Source organism: Chelonia mydas, chromosome 24 (genome assembly GCF_015237465.2).
Source record: "Chelonia mydas isolate rCheMyd1 chromosome 24, rCheMyd1.pri.v2, whole genome shotgun sequence".
NCBI classification, from domain to species: domain Eukaryota; kingdom Metazoa; phylum Chordata; order Testudines; family Cheloniidae; genus Chelonia; species Chelonia mydas.
Window position 1 is genome coordinate 17,689,125 of NC_051264.2, and position 17,035 is coordinate 17,706,159.

The 17,035-nt window shown below is 57.3% G+C and overlaps 1 long non-coding RNA gene across 1 annotated transcript; it reads left to right on the forward strand.

Moving 5' to 3' along the window:
- Positions 1-5,328: 5,328 nt before the first annotated feature.
- Positions 5,329-11,860, forward strand: LOC122463744. Its single transcript, XR_006287350.1, has 3 exons — positions 5,329-5,371; positions 6,203-6,498; positions 11,694-11,860. It is a non-coding gene; the product is annotated as an uncharacterized LOC122463744 (long non-coding RNA).
- Positions 11,861-17,035: the final 5,175 nt, after the last annotated feature.

Here is a 17,035-nt window from a genome sequence, read left to right on the forward strand (position 1 = left end):
TAGTCCAACCAGCGAGCCCAGCCTCTAGAGAACGGATGAGTGAGGCACATGTGCTGGAACTCCCATGAGGCATCACAGCAATGGAAATATTCCAGCTTTCAAATCTCCCTCAGAAAAAAAAAAATCAAAATTTTCTGCCAAACAAAATTTGAAATTCTGTGCCCAAAAAATTGAGAAAAATTTTTGTTTTCACATTCATCAAAATTTTCTAAGGAAACGCCGACTTGCTTTTCACTCTGCCAAGGAAGTAGGGGGTGCCAGGCAGCGTGATGGGATGGGTCACTCGCTAATTGCCTTGTTCTCTTCATTCCCTCTGAAGCTTCTGGTACTGGCCCTTGTCAGAAGATAGCAGACCGGGTGAGACTGACCTTTGGTCTGACCCAGGATGGCCCGTTCTTATAGGGTTATGCAGAGGGAGTGACTCCCACAAAACAGTGCTGTGCATGTTGGGAAAATCCTTCAACCGCCTCCCCTTGACAAGGAACAAGCAGACACCTGAATGGTTTCAATGCCATTTTTATTCAACCCACTGGATTCATTGATTCACCTATTTTAAGGCCGTCTATGGCTGATGTCCTGCATAACTGAAGCAGGAGAATTACACCTAGTCGTCGTCCCCCCCGCACACCCGTATAGAGCCCGACATCCTGTGATGAACTCATCTCCCCAAAGGCACCCCTAAATCCCAAGGGGTGCGGCTAGGGCGGATTCTCCAGGAACTTGCAGAGCGAGGGCAAATCAGGACAGCTGTTTCACCAGGAGCAGCCCGGCCAACGTCGGAAAGAACATCAGGGCAACAGCCTTTGCTGGTAGCCTGAATGCAGTTGGCTTTGGTCAGCGTATACATGCCCTGGTAATAGTAGAAGCTGCCATTGACTTTCAGCTCACAGGCGCTCTGGGTGGAGCAGCCTTTCACGACCAATGTGGTGTTGATGGTATTGACTGTAGATGGAAATAAACAGGAGATAAGAATCCAGAATGGCCTGGCCTTTTCCATCTCATCCCCTCCCCAGCAGCCTGGGCCACAGAGCTTTGCCAGTAGCCCATTTTGGGGGGTCAGTTTCCAGCCTGACAAATCGTTGGAAACACTCAGTTTTGAGTCGACCCAGAATGGACAGTTTTCGGAAAAATGGAAGCGGTGACACAAGTTAGTTACATTTGGGGTTGAAAGGGAATGTTTCATGGGAGGGTTTTTTTGAGGGGCTCTTAATGCTTTTTTAAAATATAAAAACTGACAGAAAATGGTATTTTGAATAGGAACTTTTTGGTTTTTTCCGGCAAAAACAAATTGGCAAATTTGACACAAATTCTCAAAATGCTTCAGTTGGCCCGAATCGGCTCTCATCAGCTAGGGAATTCTGGGTTTCACCAGCTCTGGCAGGAATTCCCAGCTGCCTGGGAGAGCTCAGGTCAGTTCTCCAGCCAGACTGTGTGTTTTGGAGGAATTACCAAGCCTGCCAGCGAAGTCGATGCAACGATCTTCAGAGCCCAGGCAGGAGACGTTCACATTGTCCTTGCACTAGTCGGCATTCAGCGCATCACAGGCCGCGCACTGCAGCCCGTTCTTGGCTGAACTTTTCAGTGGCACTGGGAACAATCAGAGAAAGAACCATGGGTCAGAATTTCAGGACACAAAGAGGCTCAGGATGGAGAATCAACTGAACTATCCATCCACACGGCTAGAACTCTCAGTCAGGATCTCATCATCTCTCCTCTCGATTCCCACACCAGCCGGCTCTCTGGCTTTGACCAATGCAACCTGGCCCCATTCAAATGCTGCTGCTAAAGTTCTCCAAGCCAGCCGCTTGGACCGTGTCACCCATTTCTTTGGGTCATTCCCTTTTTTCCATCGCATCAAACATAAGCCAAATGTCCCACAGGAAAATCTTTTTTTTTCTCCTGGAAATTCCTAAATGAACATTTTCAATTTGCTGCCACCTGATTTTCATTCTGGTTTTCAAAAGCTTTTCAGCTCTTGGGGCCAGCAGACTGGGGTTTTTGCCAGCAAATGTAACAGACAGTTTAGCTGACTTTACGATGCAGGTGAATTAAACTGCAATACAGCCACTTTTAATCTGCATTAACCAAAAGTGTGAATTTAAACTGGATTGGTTAAAGTCCTCTGCCCACACTTTCTGTTGGGATTAAAGTGGCCTTCATTTGGTTTAATTTAATTCACTTTGGAGGTAAATTAAGAAACTGAATTAAGGCCATTTATATATCAAATTAGATGGATTTAATCAAGTTTAAAAATCACACCTTTGGTTAATTTGGATTAATTTTCCAGCATGTCAGCCTGTAGGCAAGGTCTTTGATGGGAGAATGATCAGAGGGAACTTGACAGAGGGTTACAGAGCAGTGGCTGAAGGCTAGGTGGCATGACCAGTCAGTCGGGGCCTAAGCAGTTTACACAAAGGCCATTTGCACAATGTAAAGGAGCCATAAAATGGGTATGAGTTACTGGGGCCAATAGGGTGACACTGGGGTAAATCAGGAGTGACTCCAATTTAGCCAATAGGGTGACACTGGGGTAAATCAGGAGTGACTCCAATTTAGCCAATCAGGTAACACTGGCGTAAATCAGGAGTGACTCCGCTGGAGCCAGTGGTTGAAAAGGACAATTGTGTTAAACGCGTGGCTCATAGACTCACCTTGGCCATTAGCTGCAGCTAGGAGCACGGCCAGGAGGCTGAGCACGAGGGAGCCCTGCATGGTGACTGGGAGAGAGTGGGGCTGGGCTTGGAGCCGGACTGGACTCTTGTTTGCCTCAGATGCATCGAATTCTGCAGCCACCACACGCATGGGCTGGGGGGGAATAACACAGGAAGTGCAGAGCTCCAGTTTTCCATGCCCTGGGGGGCTGTAGGATTTACTAGAGAAGCTGCCCCTCTCCTGCCCAGTCTAAGCTTGCAACTTGACGGCAATGAACTAAAATGGCATCTCTAGCCCTGATAACCAGCCCTAACGGAAGTTGAGTCTGCAGCAAGGAGACAGGAGCTAACAGCACCAAAACCTCTTGCTGGAAGGTGGCACCATAACACGACTTTACTGCTTCGAATCCAGAACACTCACCCGCAAGAGCTGAAAGCAGAGGGAGACGAAGCAGGCTGCTCGCTAAGGTACAGCGAGCTAATTCACCCCACCTGACTCTAGGCCAGCTCTCCGCGCACCGCCTCCGGGCACACAGGCTGCCCTGCAGAGCCCCCAGCCTGCCACAGGACAGGAAAGCCCCTTCCCGGTGGAAAGCAAATTGCTGGGAATTGTGACACCGTTTTCAATACAGCCCAGCAGACGCCAGCTTGGCGAGGTGCAAGCGGCCCCGTGTGTGTGTGTATTGGGGTGTCCCAACCGCTATGGGGAACTGGGCCCAAAGGTGATGTCGGCCCTGTGGGGGGGGGGGGTCCAGTTCTGGTTGATGGATGTGTGCTGGCTATGAGCCAGCTAGTGCACTATAGATAGCAGTGACACACACTCACAACTTCCACACACACCTCCCATACACAACCCCCCACCCACACAACCCCCCTGCAACCTCCCCCCACACACCCCTCCCATACACAACCCCCCCACCCACACAACCCCCCCGCAACCTCCCCCCACACACCCCTCCCATACACAACCCCCCACCCACACAACCCCCCCGCAACCTCCCCCCACACACCCCTCCCATACACAACCCCCCCACCCACACAACCCCCCCGCAACCTCCCCCCACACACCCCTCGCATACACAACCCCCCACCCACACAACCCCCCTGCAACCTCCCCCCACACACCCCTCCCATACACAACCCCCCACCCACACAACCCCCCCGCAACCTCCCCCCACACACCCCTCCCATACACAACCCCCCCACCCACACAACCCCCCTGCAACCTCCCCCCACACACCCCTCGCATACACAACCCCCCACCCACACAACCCCCCTGCAACCTCCCCCACACACCCCTCCCATACACAACCCCCCCACCCACACAACCCCCCGGAACTGTCCCAAAAACAAGATCCAGAAGGACAGGGTTGCCTGGTCTTCTTGAAAGGTTTTGCGCCCTTGAACCTGGAGCTTCAGCAACCTCAGCGAACAATATCTGACAGCGCTGAAATAATCCATACCTTTAGAATGAGCATCACTGACAGCATCCAGCCACAAGCGGCCAGTTATAGGGGCCCGCGGTGCCCGTGCTCCACCAATATTCAGGAAGGTGGACCCGGTTCCACCAATGTTCGGGCCCCGGGGCTGAAACTGAGCCATTGCTGAGTGAGCCAGGGGAAATCAGGCCTGTTAACTCCTCGGCTTGTTTGGAGCGGAGGGTGAGGACAGGGACTAAGGGACGTGTCAGAGTGACACTGTCACGCCACAGAAACTTCTTCTTTCTGCAGCGGGTTCCCTGCTATGTGGCTCGTGGCTGCCTCTCGGGGGCAGGAGAATCTACACTGGGTAGGTGACACTGCCGTCAACCCAGGCCATCGCAATCATCCGGTGCTCCAGCTGGGAAGCAGGGTCGGGGGCCGCTCCATGAGGCTCCTGGAAGCAGTGGAATGGCCCCCCTCTGGCTCCTATGTGCTCCAATGGCCCCCTCCTGCGCTCCAATGGGAGCTGCCAGTGCGGTGCCTGCGGACGGGGCAGCGTGCAGAGCCACCTGGCCGCGCCTCTGCTTAGGAGTCGGAGCAGGGACATGCCGCCGCTTCCGGGAGCCATTTGAAGTAAGCGGCGGCCCAGAGCCTGCACCCCTGAGCCTCTCCCCATGCCCCAAGCCCCTGCCCCAGCCCTGATCCCCCTCCTGCCCTCCAAACCCCCCGATCCCAGGCCGGAGCACCCTCCTGCACCCCAAACCCCTCATCCCCAGCCCCATCCCAGAGCCCACACTCACAGCCAGAGCCTGCACCCCTTCCTACACCCCTGCCCCAGCCCGGAGTCCCCTCCCTCCAACCGCCTCAGTCCCAGTCCAGAGCACACCCCAAACCCCTCATTTCCAGCCCCACCCCAGAACCCCAGTGGGGACAAGGCTGTAACCCGGGTTACTATACTTAGACTCCAATAGTCCTCCAGCGCCTTACCCATAATTCCTTCAGAGCCGTGTTTTCCTGCCCTTCTGCCTACTCCCTTCTGCACCAGAAGTCACCTGCCGGTTTATACACCCCTTGGTGATTGTAGCAGGGCAGCCACCCTGCTCTGGCCCTGAAGGGGTTCAAAGCAGCCTGGGCAAGGGCTGCAGCTGGGAACAGCTGGGCTGATTGGGGGAGGCATCCACAGCTGGGGCCACACCCCAATAAGGGCCCAGCTGGCCCTTATAAGAGGGCTGGGGGCCAGAAGCAGAGGAGACTCCCTCTAGCCCTGGAGCGGGAAGGGCTGAGCTGCCTGGGAGCAAGGTACATGAAGCGAAGTGGGCAAAGGCAAAGGGAGCTGGGGAGCCCCAGCCCGGTAAAACCCCCAGGGTGAGGTCTTGGAAAAGGCCAGGAAAGGTACTGGGGCTGCAGAGGGGCAGCCTGGGGATAGGCAGAGGCAGCTGGTCCTACCCCTTTGCCAGCGATGAGTGGCCATGACAGTCTGCAGCCTGCCCCAGGGAAAGGGGGCTAGATGAGGACTGGCAGTAGCCACTGAGGCGAGGTGGGTTTAGAGGGTTGGGGGTTCCCCTGGGAGGGGAGACCCAGAGTGTGGGGGTACTGCTGGGGCAGAACCCCAGGGTAAAGGGCACCCCAGGAGGGACACGGGGGCCCTAAGGCAAGCGAGACACCGGCCTGCAAAGAGCTAAGTCCCGAGACGACCAGCAGGAGGCGCCACGCTGGTGAGTCGTCGCCTCGCTACCGTAATGTTTTAAACTCCACGTTCCCTGCAGCCGGCTCCGTCTCTACCTGGCTCTCAGGCAGAGACTCACGGCAGAGAACTGCACAGCTCAGGGCAGCGCTAACAACCATGGGACATGCCCCCAAAAGGCCTAACGCTGCCCCGGGGTTAGTGCAGCACCGGCCTGGCGGCGTCCGGGTGGATCGAACCCCCGGGAGGCTTAGCAGTGCGGACGCTCACACCAGAGTGTGGCTAACCCGGGTTCGCTCTGCAGTGCAGACACTGCCACGGATTCCTGGACGCCAGGGCCACAAGGGACTGTTGTGATCGTCTCGTCTGACCCCAGCACAGCCCAGGCCAGAGACCTGCCCCTAGAGCCTCTCAGTTCTGTTCCTTGTTTTCTTTCTTTAATGCAGGTGGGACACTGGCCATGGAGTGCTCCAGAGGCTGTCTACGGGACTATACTGGTGGTGTAAAATAACCTCCCTGCTGGTACTCGAGATTTCCCCCTGCATCTCTTGTTTTCTGTTTTGGTTTTCTGTCTTTAACAAAGATGGGACATGGACCCCGTTCTTCTACAAAGAATGTTTAAGTACCTATAAAAGTGACATAAAAGTCCCCATCTCGTTCACTGTTGGGAATGGCGAGTATCTGAGGATCAACATCACACGATGCAACGACGCAGATAACTGTAACTCGGCTGTACTTGGAGGTAAGTTGTGGGTCTGTTTTTATTGTCCCTGTTTCATGGCTTGTCCACAGGAGCAGGTAGACGGCGCTGAGCTGGGGTGTGACTGCAGCTCTCCGCGTGCCCCCTGCCGATGCACGTGACCGTTCAAGCGCGTTGGAAGGGCACTAGCTCAAAACACATTAACGAAAGGTTCACGCACATCAGCAGGGCGCACATGGCAGCTAGGCTGTGGCAGGCTGGCGCAGGGTCAATTCACACCCCAGCGAACCTTACGTCCCCCCACCAATTGTCACAGTCGAATGGTTCATTTGGAAAAGCCCCGACACGATTGTATTTGTGACCATTTCTCCCCTTTCTTGCCCCCAATGTCCATTCACTCGAATGCCATTGAAATGGCTGTAGCTGGCGGGTCTCCAAACCAGGGGGTCTCCAAACCAGGGGGTGGAGCAGTCGGGGCCCATGTGAAATCAGACGGGCGAGGGCTGCAGGCGAGGGAGGGGGCAGCAGCCGGGATGGGCTCAAATCTAAACCTCCCTGAGCCTATCAGCCTCCACTTCAAACTCGCTGGGGGCTTTGCCCCCCACTTACCGTGGGAAGCTGCTCCAAGACGTCCCTCTTCTGATGGCTGGAAACTGAGTTCAGAGACTCGGGGCTGTTCATCGCTGGCCAGTTTATCCCCGTTGGTCCTTGTGCGAAAAATTCCAAATTGCCCATTTGGCCATTTCCCCAAACAATTGGATTTCCCGTCGCTTTCAGCTTTTGAATGAGTGAGTGATCAGAGCTGGGACATCGCCGGCGTCACAGAGATGTGGGGGGAGAACACACACGGCTGGGATATCGGCCCCGAGGGGCACAGCTTGCTCTGGGCGGGCAGGGACAAAGGGAGGAAGGGTTGCTGGTATAGCAAAGGTGTCTGCACCTGTTCGGAGGCTGGGATGGGAATAGGAGATGGACTTGTTGAAAGTCTCCGGGTCAGGATAAAAGGGGTAACAACCCGGGGGGCAGGGGACGCCATGGGAGGGTCGGCGACAGACCAGCTAACCAGGAAGAAGAGGTGGTTGAGGCTTTTTTAAACAACTCACAGAATCATGCAAAGCCCAGGCCGTGGTGGGGACGGGGGCTTTCAACCACCCAGAGAACGGTTGGGAAAATAACACAGCCGGGCACAGATCATCCAGCAAGTTCTGGGAATTCCTTGGAGGCACTTTTTATTGCAATCTCCCCCTGCCTTGCCAAGGATTCAGTGCAACCCCCTGTCACGGAGTCCCTGGGCGATGCTCTGGAACTGCTCCCTATGAAGCCAGGCAGGACTCTGGGGAAGTCTCCTCTCGGGGAGCAGCCTGTCTGCAGGACACACAGCTCACCCGGCTCCACCTTCCTGGGTCTGACCTCAGAGCATTCAGCCTCCTCTGCCCCTCCGTGCGCGTCCCACAGCGAGTCCACCCAGGCGGGGTCTTGGGGAAGCCAGAGGGTCCTGCCCCACAACTCCGCACTCAGATGTGACTCTCTCTCTGCATCGGGGGGGGCCTGTTCTTTTGGGACTCCTCCCGGCTACCCCCTGACCGACTGTTCACAAACTCGTCGGCCAGCTGCCCTGCGTGCTGGGGGTTCTCGAGCTTTTTGTCCACCAGCCACAGCCTCAGGTCGGAAGGGCACTGTTCATACAGTTGCTCCAGTACGATCAGGTCCAGCAGGTCCTCTTTAGTTTGGGCCCCCGCTGTCCACTTGCGGGCATATCCCTGCATCCTGTTGACCAGTTGTAGGTAGGTGACCTCAGGCGTTTTACGCTGACTCCGGAACCTTCTCCGGTACATCTCGGGGGTCAGCCCGAACTCACGGAGCAGGGCCTGTTTGAACAGTTCATAGTCCCCTGCCTCCGCCCCTGTCATCCGGCTGTACACCTCCACGGCTTTGGGGTCCAGTAAGGGGGTGAGGAACTGGAGCCTGTCTGCAGGGTCAACCCTGTGCAGCTCACAGGCAATCTCAAAGGCCATCGGGAAGCTATCTGTGTCCTCCCCCTCCGTCCGCTGGGCCAGGAAGCACTTATCAAAGCTCCTTGCAGTCTTGGGTCCATTTTGGGGGGCAGTGAGCCAGACAACCCCGTCTGCACTTCACTCCATGTCCCAGCCAGCCCCAAACTGAAACTTCTCCAGCCCCCACTCCTCTGGGCTTTGTCCCTTTCCCGGGCCAGGAGGGCTCCTGATTCCTTTGTTTCTCCAACCCTTTAGCTCTCACCTTGCAGGGGGAAGGGCCAGGCCATCAGGTGCCAGGAAACAGGGTGTCGGCCATTGTCTGTGTCCAGATCCCTGCACACACCTGTCCTCTAGGGCTCTGCAACGATCATACACCCTTACCCCACCACCTAGATACTTAAGAACTGCCTAGGGGAAACTGAGGCACCCCCACACTATTCAGAGGAAACATTAAGAACAGTCCCACTTCATCACATCTCTCCCCCCTTCGAGACCGAACTGAGCGGGGTCACTTTAGTCAGTGACCTGAGGAAGTTCGAACCTACCAACGTTCCCATGGATGCCCCAGCACCTCTCCCATTCCTTGGTGGGAGTTACAACAGGCCCTTCCAGTTTCACACCCTCCCTTAGGTAGCGGGTGGTCGATAGCACTTGCATGCCGCATGCGGGAAGGTTTATGCGGCCCGTGCCCTTTTGCCACCCCAAAATCCCCGGGGGTCAAACTGGAATCTGGTCTTCTCCCAGCGCTCCAGTCTGGAGGGCTGCAATTCGGGCTCTCTTGGCTAAGAGCCCCCAGCTTGACCTGGGCCACATACTGTTCACTGACAGAACTAGCATGGAGACATCCCTTTCTCCACAACCTTGTCTCCCCAACAAGCTGGCCAAACACAGCCACCTGGTTATCGGACTGTTTAACTTTCTTAACAGCTTTCACTCCATCTGAGACCTTCTCAAAGCTATCCACACTGGATCCTTCAACAGGAAAGTCAGTGGATCCATTCACAACAGAAAATCTGTGGCTGTTAGGAACTGAAACTTTCTTGATTAAATCACTTTCACACCCTTCAGTTGCAATAAACGGCTTGCAAGGACTCCATGAGGATTCCTTTCCCTAGGGCTTTTCTATGCAACAATTCACCCCTCACAGAAATTCTGCCCTTACCCTCTTCACCGAGGGCTTGCTCTAGAGGAACACTTTCCTGAGCAATGACAGACTCTTTCTGGGTCTCCCTTACATCCAGAATTACCTCTGGCCCATGCGGCGGATTCCTACACAATCCCCTTTCAGGCAAACTGAAGTAAAAGGTCAGAAGCATAAAAGATCAGAAGCATTCTGGATAAAAGGTCAGAAGCATTCTCCTTCCCTTTGCCACACACAAGTTCAGGAATTTTTTCCTTCTTGCTACAGGTTTCCACACCCTCAGTAGGTAACATGATCACATCACCTTCATGCCCTCCTTGTGCCCTGGCTAGGATCTCACCCTGATTAGACAGAGTTGTTACACCCTTTCCCAGCCACACCCTAGCAACAGGCAAAATACAAGCACCAGAATTGTCTGGTCTCTGGGATTTTACATAGACACTAACTGGATGCGACCTAGTTACAGGGCCATTCTCCCGAGCAGACACAAACTTAGGACCCTTCCCTTCCTGGGCTTTAGCTGAATCCAGAACCAACTCTGAGACAACTGCACGACCCTCAACTAACACAGGCTGAAAGGCCCCTTCTGTCTGCTCCACAGACAAAGAAGAGCCGGACACACTTTCTCCTTTCCCAGACACACAAGGGATCTCTTGGGATCTCATTCCCCTTGTCCCAGCACACAAGGCTGGTCACAGACAACTGCTTGGAGACGGGGGTAGCTCCCTCCATAGGCAAGTCAATACCCCTGACAGACACAGGCACATTTCCCCCCCGCCCCTTTTCCCCCATTCCCATCCCCCTGGCCAGGGCCCCCCTGCCCCCATCATCCTCCTTCTTTCTGTCTGGGAGATCAGTCATTGAGGGTGTCACCGTGTTACACCCCGGGGACGCTGGGCAGAGCAGAGATGGGGTGTCACTGGGGCCATCGACCCGGTGTTTGATCTGAGACAATCGCAGAGGTGGCTGGGCTGATCAGCTGGCGGGCGAGGGGGGGTGTTTCCGATTTCTCCCAAAGACAGCAGGGTTCTGGCCCTGGGGGCCTAGAAAATGCCCAGAAATTCTGAAATTGGTCGGATGCAGGATTCAGAGGTCGCCGTGCCCGCAGGCTGGGCCCTTCACACGGTCGAGCAAGGCAGGGCAGTGGGCGCATCCACCAGTTTGAATGAGGTTTAATCCCCCCCTAACCATGTCTCTCTCTCGGCTCTCCGTGCCCGCGGGGAGCACCACACATTGCTTGGTGCTGATCTCCCGTGCCTGTGACGGCCACATCGCCCCTCGTGCAGGGGACGAGACCCATCGCATCGATTTCACTGGGAGATACCGAACGGTAAATTCTGCCAGCTGGGGACAGTGCGGGAGCTCCCCCGGGAAGCTCACGCCTCGGGAACTCCCCAGAGAGCTGGTGAAACCTAGAGTCTGTGCTGAGCCCTTGGGCGGGTGGGGGCGGCCAAGGGGGGGTTTTGGCCAGAGGGAAGGAGAGAGGAACTTGGAAGTTTTCCCTTCCGGACCAGCTTCCCCCCTCCCAGTGATGCCGCCCTGGAGTTATGACAGCACAGTCTCTTGCCATGGGAAGGGTTGTTATGTCAGTGATGCCGAGCTGGGAAGAGAACCCAGGAGTCCTGGCTCCCAGCCCCCACTGCTCTAACCACTAGACCCCACTCCCTGTATGTTTAAGGTGGAGCTAAGCCATTGCTCAGTGCGGAAGCTCCTGTTCTCAGTGTGTGTCCAGGACTCCCAACGCTTTGGGGTGTTTATAAAATAACTGAACCGAGCGGTCGGGGCTGCCGGGGACGCTGAGAGCCGGGCGTGTTCACCGGGGGGGCTGCGTGCTGGGGAAGGAGCCGCCCCCGGGCGATCAGCTGGGTTCCAAACTCCAGCTTCAGTCTCTTGTGGAGCTGCAGAAAGGGGCGCGGGGGAGGCAAGAGGGGACCAGACGCCCGGCCTGCCGTGGCCGGTTACAGCGAGAGCAGGGAGAGCACCGGGCGGGTGGGACCGGGGGGCAGAGGCGGGAACCGCTGGATGGTGGAGAGAGAGGTTCTGGGGGCAGAGAAGGAACCAGAGCTGCCCCCGCCTCATAACAGGCTGGTTTCCTCCCTCAGGTCCATCTTCTTTGCCATTTGAAGCGAAAGGCTGCGCTACTGCGTCTGCTCAGGACATTAAACCTGGAACCCTCCTGGCGTCAGGACCCTACATATACCTCTGTTCACGGGCAACCGACGCTCCGGCGGAGAAAACACCCACCAGCCCTGCTCCCAGCGGAGCCAGCCCGGCTCTGGGGAAATTCTCCTTTGCCTTCTACCTGCCTGGCCTGACTGGGCTGTGGCTGGTGAAGCTGCTCTCCTGACCCCCGCCCTGCACGGGCCTCACGGCACCTGGTGCCTGGGAATAAAGGCCTGAATTCCCAGCAGAGCCCCCTCTGAGGCCCCTCCGCGCTGCCGGGGCGATGCAGAGGGGCCGCTGCATAACCAAGAGTCTGCCCAGAATATGGGTGTGCGTCTGTCCTGGTACCTCACGGCTGGCTGGAATCTCTCTGTGCATTAGCAAATTCACTGAATAAATCAGGATCCGAAATAAAAGCCCCCAGTGTGTGGTTACGTTCGGGTTGCCCGTTGCTGAGCCTGTCCGCAGGAGACTGGGGCGCTGTCAGATTAATTTAGCCACATAAGAATTTGCTTGGCTTTCTGGGTTTATGTACACACTGGGCGACCCGCATGATGTTCTGGGACCCTGCGGGGTCTCCACTGCAACGTCCACGCTGCTGGTCACCCAGCGCTGAGATGCAGCTGTCTCTGGAGTGGGACATGGGGGCTGCTTATACAGGGATCCTTTACCCGGCGCTGAGATGCAGCCACTTCTAGGGTGGGGCAGCACAGGCCCCGTCTGCCCTGTAGGCCTGATTTGGCACCCATGCTGACCTGCAGGGCAGATGACCCCACTGTTGTGAAATGGGGCTGGAATCAATGCAGAACATTTACTTTGGGGTTTAGCCCCAGGGCAGCTGCACGGGTTGGGGGCTGGGGGAGCAGAGTGCAGAGCGAGCGTCAGCCAGCGTTACGATGGGGTGAGGGAGCCGATTATCAGCTGTCGAGCAACATTACACAGGAGCTCAGGGCAATTGTCATATTTGCAGGAAACATTCCTGGCTTGAGGCCAAAGCCAAGTAAGGAAACTGCCTGGTTCCTGGGAGTCAGGGGATAAAGCTTCCACTCTGCCCTCATTTTATGTGCCGTTGTATTGACATGACCCTTGCTCAGCAACTCTGGGGAAAGTCGATGTGCCCAAGAAATGGAAAGTGAAAAATACAGCTGCCCTCTGAGTCACTAACAACCAGAGCTGTGGAGAAAGATGGGAAACTGGCTTTCAAGGTCATAAGTTTTGGTACCACACAGCAGAGCGGGTGACACTGGTGTCAGCGGTGGGATACTGGTGTGAGTGGTGGGCAATCTCTCTCTCTCTCTCTCTCTCTCTCTCTCTTCCCCCCACCCAAGGTTTCACACCCTCCCCATCCTTGCAGTAGCTCAGCACCTACCTCAAGAATTTACCAGCCACAACAGCAGCCAGAGACTCCCAAACTCGCTCCAGAACCTGCGCATGAAATCCACCCCTCCTGTGGAGAGGGGCTGGCACCAATTCCACACACCCCCAAGCCTCGAAACAAAACTCTTTGTAGAGGGGTAAATTTCAACCTTGTTGATCGACATGGGCCCAGCTCCAAGCAAGTAAGGCCGCTTCTGTCAACAACGGAGGCTGTTGCGAACCGGGCCAATGCCATTGTGGGGTGTATTAACAGGCGTGTCGTCGTTGTCCCGCTCCGCTCGGCGCTGCTGGGGCCCGGCTGGGGCCCTGTGCCCGGTTCGGGGCACCGCGCTCTGGGAGAGATGTGGACAAATTGGAGGGAGCCCAGACAGGCAGCGGGTTAGGAAACCTGCCCCAGGAGGAAAGGCTGAAGGAACTGGCCGTGTTCAGTCAGAGACGGGGGGTAGGGGAGGGGGACGACACCTGACAACAGCCCTCAGAGGTTGTGATACCGCGGCCGGGGAGCGATTCTTCTCCAGGCCCCGGCGGAAGGAGAAGCAGGAGCCGGCTCAGGTGCCGCAGGGAGCTGGAGGTTGGAGGCAGGAAACTCTCGACCTCCCAGGGCAGCTCAGCTCTGGGATCGGCTCCCCGGGGCTGTGGTGGGATCCCAGCACTGGAGGGTTTTAGCACCAGGTTGGACAAACCCCCGTCAGGGCTGGTCTGGGCTCACGTGGCCCTGCCTCAGCGCCGGGGGCTGGAGGCGGGGACCACGCGAGGTCCCTCCAGCCCCACATGTCTCTGATTCTGTGCCCATTTCTTCGCCATCCCTCGCCTGGACCCCTGCCCCACAGCCCGGCCGGCTGGACTGAGACCCAAACCTCCGGCCGCCTTGAGGCCAGTCCTGGGTTCTGTCCCCGGCTCTGGGAGGGGAGTGGGGTCTAGTGGGTTAGAGCAGGTAGGGCTGGGAGCCAGGACTCCTGGGTTCTCTCCCCGGCTCTGGGAGGGGAGTGGGGTCTAGTGTGTTAGAGCAGGTGGGGCTGGGAGCCAGGACTCCTGGGTTCTCTCCCGGGCTCTGGGAGGGGAGTGGGGTCTAGTGGGTTAGAGCAGGTGGGGCTGGGAGCCAGGACTCCTGGGTTCTGTCCCCAGCTCTGGGTTCCACTAAGCTCCAAATTCCCATTACATAGCCATACAGATGAAGGGACCTAGGCAGTGCCCAGGCCCAGAAATACAGCCCCAGGAGCGCCCCGTACCCACGCAGCCCCTGTGGGTGTCCCAGTGAGGGGACTGGCCTCTGCCAGCTGGGAAAAGCCCACAGCTGGGCCAACCTCGCTGCGATTCCCACTTCAGGCTGAGGCCAGGCATGGTCCTGCAGCTGGAGCCATGCCCAGCCCACGTGGCAGGGGGCATCAGGGGTGGATCTGAGCCTGGGTGGGGTCGTGTTTCCCACCCACCCCGAGGGGCACTGCTGGGGAAGCGGAGGAGAAATAAGGCTCCGTGCTAGCTGAACAGGGGTTAACGCAGGGAAATCCCCTGGGCTGGGCCCCATGGGCCGGAGCACCTGAGCCCGGAGATCTCAGCTGGCCCTAGAATCGAGTCAATGAGGCCAGATCCCCGGGGGGTCGATCAGCCGTCGCTCCCTTGGAGCCAGTGAAGGTGACTGGCACCGGCTGAGGCCCTGGCCCCCTGGGCGCTCAGGATGCGGGGCAGGAACCCGGGTATACTGGGGCTTTCTTTGCAGAGGCCCCAGGTGCTACCCCTGGGTGGGGACAGGCATCAGTGCCCTGGCGAAAGGGGGCTGACGACCCACACAGACTATGGGAGGTGCAGTGGGCCCTCCATGAACAGTTGGGCCAGCTGGCGGGGGAGCGGCGAGCCCTGGTAAAGCTCCTCCGGAGGGAGTTTCGGAGGAGCCGCCGAGAGAGGGACGGAAAGCTGGGCGCCAGGACCCGGAGGCCGGGCAGGGGCCGGAAGGCGTGTCGTGCCTGCACAAGGCGGGGACGTTTAAAAAGAGATTGTCCCTGTTGGGCTGGGGGCAGGGCACCTCACCCCGAGCAGGGACGGGGACAAGTCCCTAAGACAGTCCGCTGGGTGCGGGAACCCAGGCAGAGCGAGGGCACCTCTGGAGGGGTCGCCCAGGCCCCGGGAACACGACCCGGGGCAGCCCAGGGAGGGCGAGGCCAAGAAAGGAGGGGAAAAGGCCCGGGGAGGCGGGGAGCCTGCTGGGGCTGCCAGAAACCGGGCCACGTGAAGAGAGACTGGCCCGCTCCAGGGCAGGGTGGAGGCGGCAGAGATAACGGCTGACTGGCCCCTGGGCCACCCACGGCAGGGGCCCCGGCAGGAGGTTGGGACCCAGCCCATGGCCAAGCCAGGCGCCAGTGAGGAAACCCGGACAGAGTGGGGCCTGCAAGAGGCCGGGACCCAGGTGGCCATGGGACAGGCCACCAAAGGGACCCAGACCCTGAGGGTGGAGGGTCCGGGGGATACGGGCCTGCGGGCACAGCTCCAGGCCGCGGCATAGGCCCGCCGGAAGGCGGAGGCCCCCAGGTGGGAGGCTTCCAAGAGGAAGCATCCGGGCCTGGAGGGGCGGCCCTGGAGGGCCAGCTTTGGGGAGCCCAGGCCAAGAGTCCCCCCTGCCCCAGGGGTGGGGGTTTTGAGGAGGAGGGTTTTGAGGAGGGGGGATAGAGGGTTGGGGGTTCCCCTGGGAGGGGAGACCCAGAGTGTGGGGGCACTGCCAGGGGGCAGCACCCCAAGGTAAAGGGGCACCGGGGTCTGGAAGGGATACAGGGGCCACCGGCAGGCAAGACACTGGCCCGGAGGAGGCGCTAATTCCCAAGACGACCTGCAGGAGGCACCGCATGGGTGAGTCGTGACCTTGCTAGGCCCATACACACACGCCCTGTGCCAGAAGAGCAAGGAGCCCGCGGCTCAGGGCAATCAGCTGGGATGCGGGAAACCCATATTTAAGTCCCTGGTCTTCCTGATTCAGACAAGGTCTGTGCAGCGCCCAGCACGACGGGGCCCTGATCTCAGTCAGGGTCTGTGCAGCGCCCAGCGCAACAGGGCCCTAATCTCATATTTGGGTCTCCTCCAGCCCAGGTGAAAGCACGCGCCACTGGACTTTTGGCTAGTCTGGAGGGGAGGGGGGTTGTGGGAGGGACCTTCTGTCTAGTGTTAACCAGACTTTCTCAGTCTTGGCCCTGAGAAATCTTCCAGACAAAAGTTTTGTTGAACCTGAGACAGTTCGGGCAAACATTTTAATTCCAACTGTAATTCGATGTTTGGCTACGTGTGTGTTTTTCCCTGTTTTGCCCCAGCTCTGCGTGGACAGCCAGCACAGCAGACCTCAAGCAAACCTCCCAATGACAACAAGATCCGTTAAGGGACAAAGGCACCCAGCCTGGTTTATCGTTGACAATGTATGGTACTAGTATCCTGCAGACTCTACCGGACCACTAATACAGGTATGCCTGTAACAATGGACCGGCTCAGTGACCGGCGGGACTTTCCGTTCCTCCCTAGGCCAGACAAAGACACTCCCTCTGAGATACATCTTTATACCCCAATACAAACAAGTTACGTGCTGCCCCTCTGACATAGTTACTGCTCCCTGACAGGGCTCGTTCTCACTGATCACCTTGTACATGTTGGTTCGATCAAAACCTCTCTATTACGTTCTGTCATCTTGACCTTCTCTTTTAGGAGGGGTCAGTGCATTCCTGTTATCGGTGGGGAATGGTTTTGTACCATCCTTGATATCGGGATGTTCTGGTACCACGTGCTATCGGGCTGTGTTTGCATGAGCGCTCTGTGCCTAGCGCTTCGTAGTGTTACGAATTATACCTGATAGGACACGCACACAACTGCTGCGAATTACACCTGGTAGGACATGCACACAAATGCTATGAATTATACCTGATAGGTCACG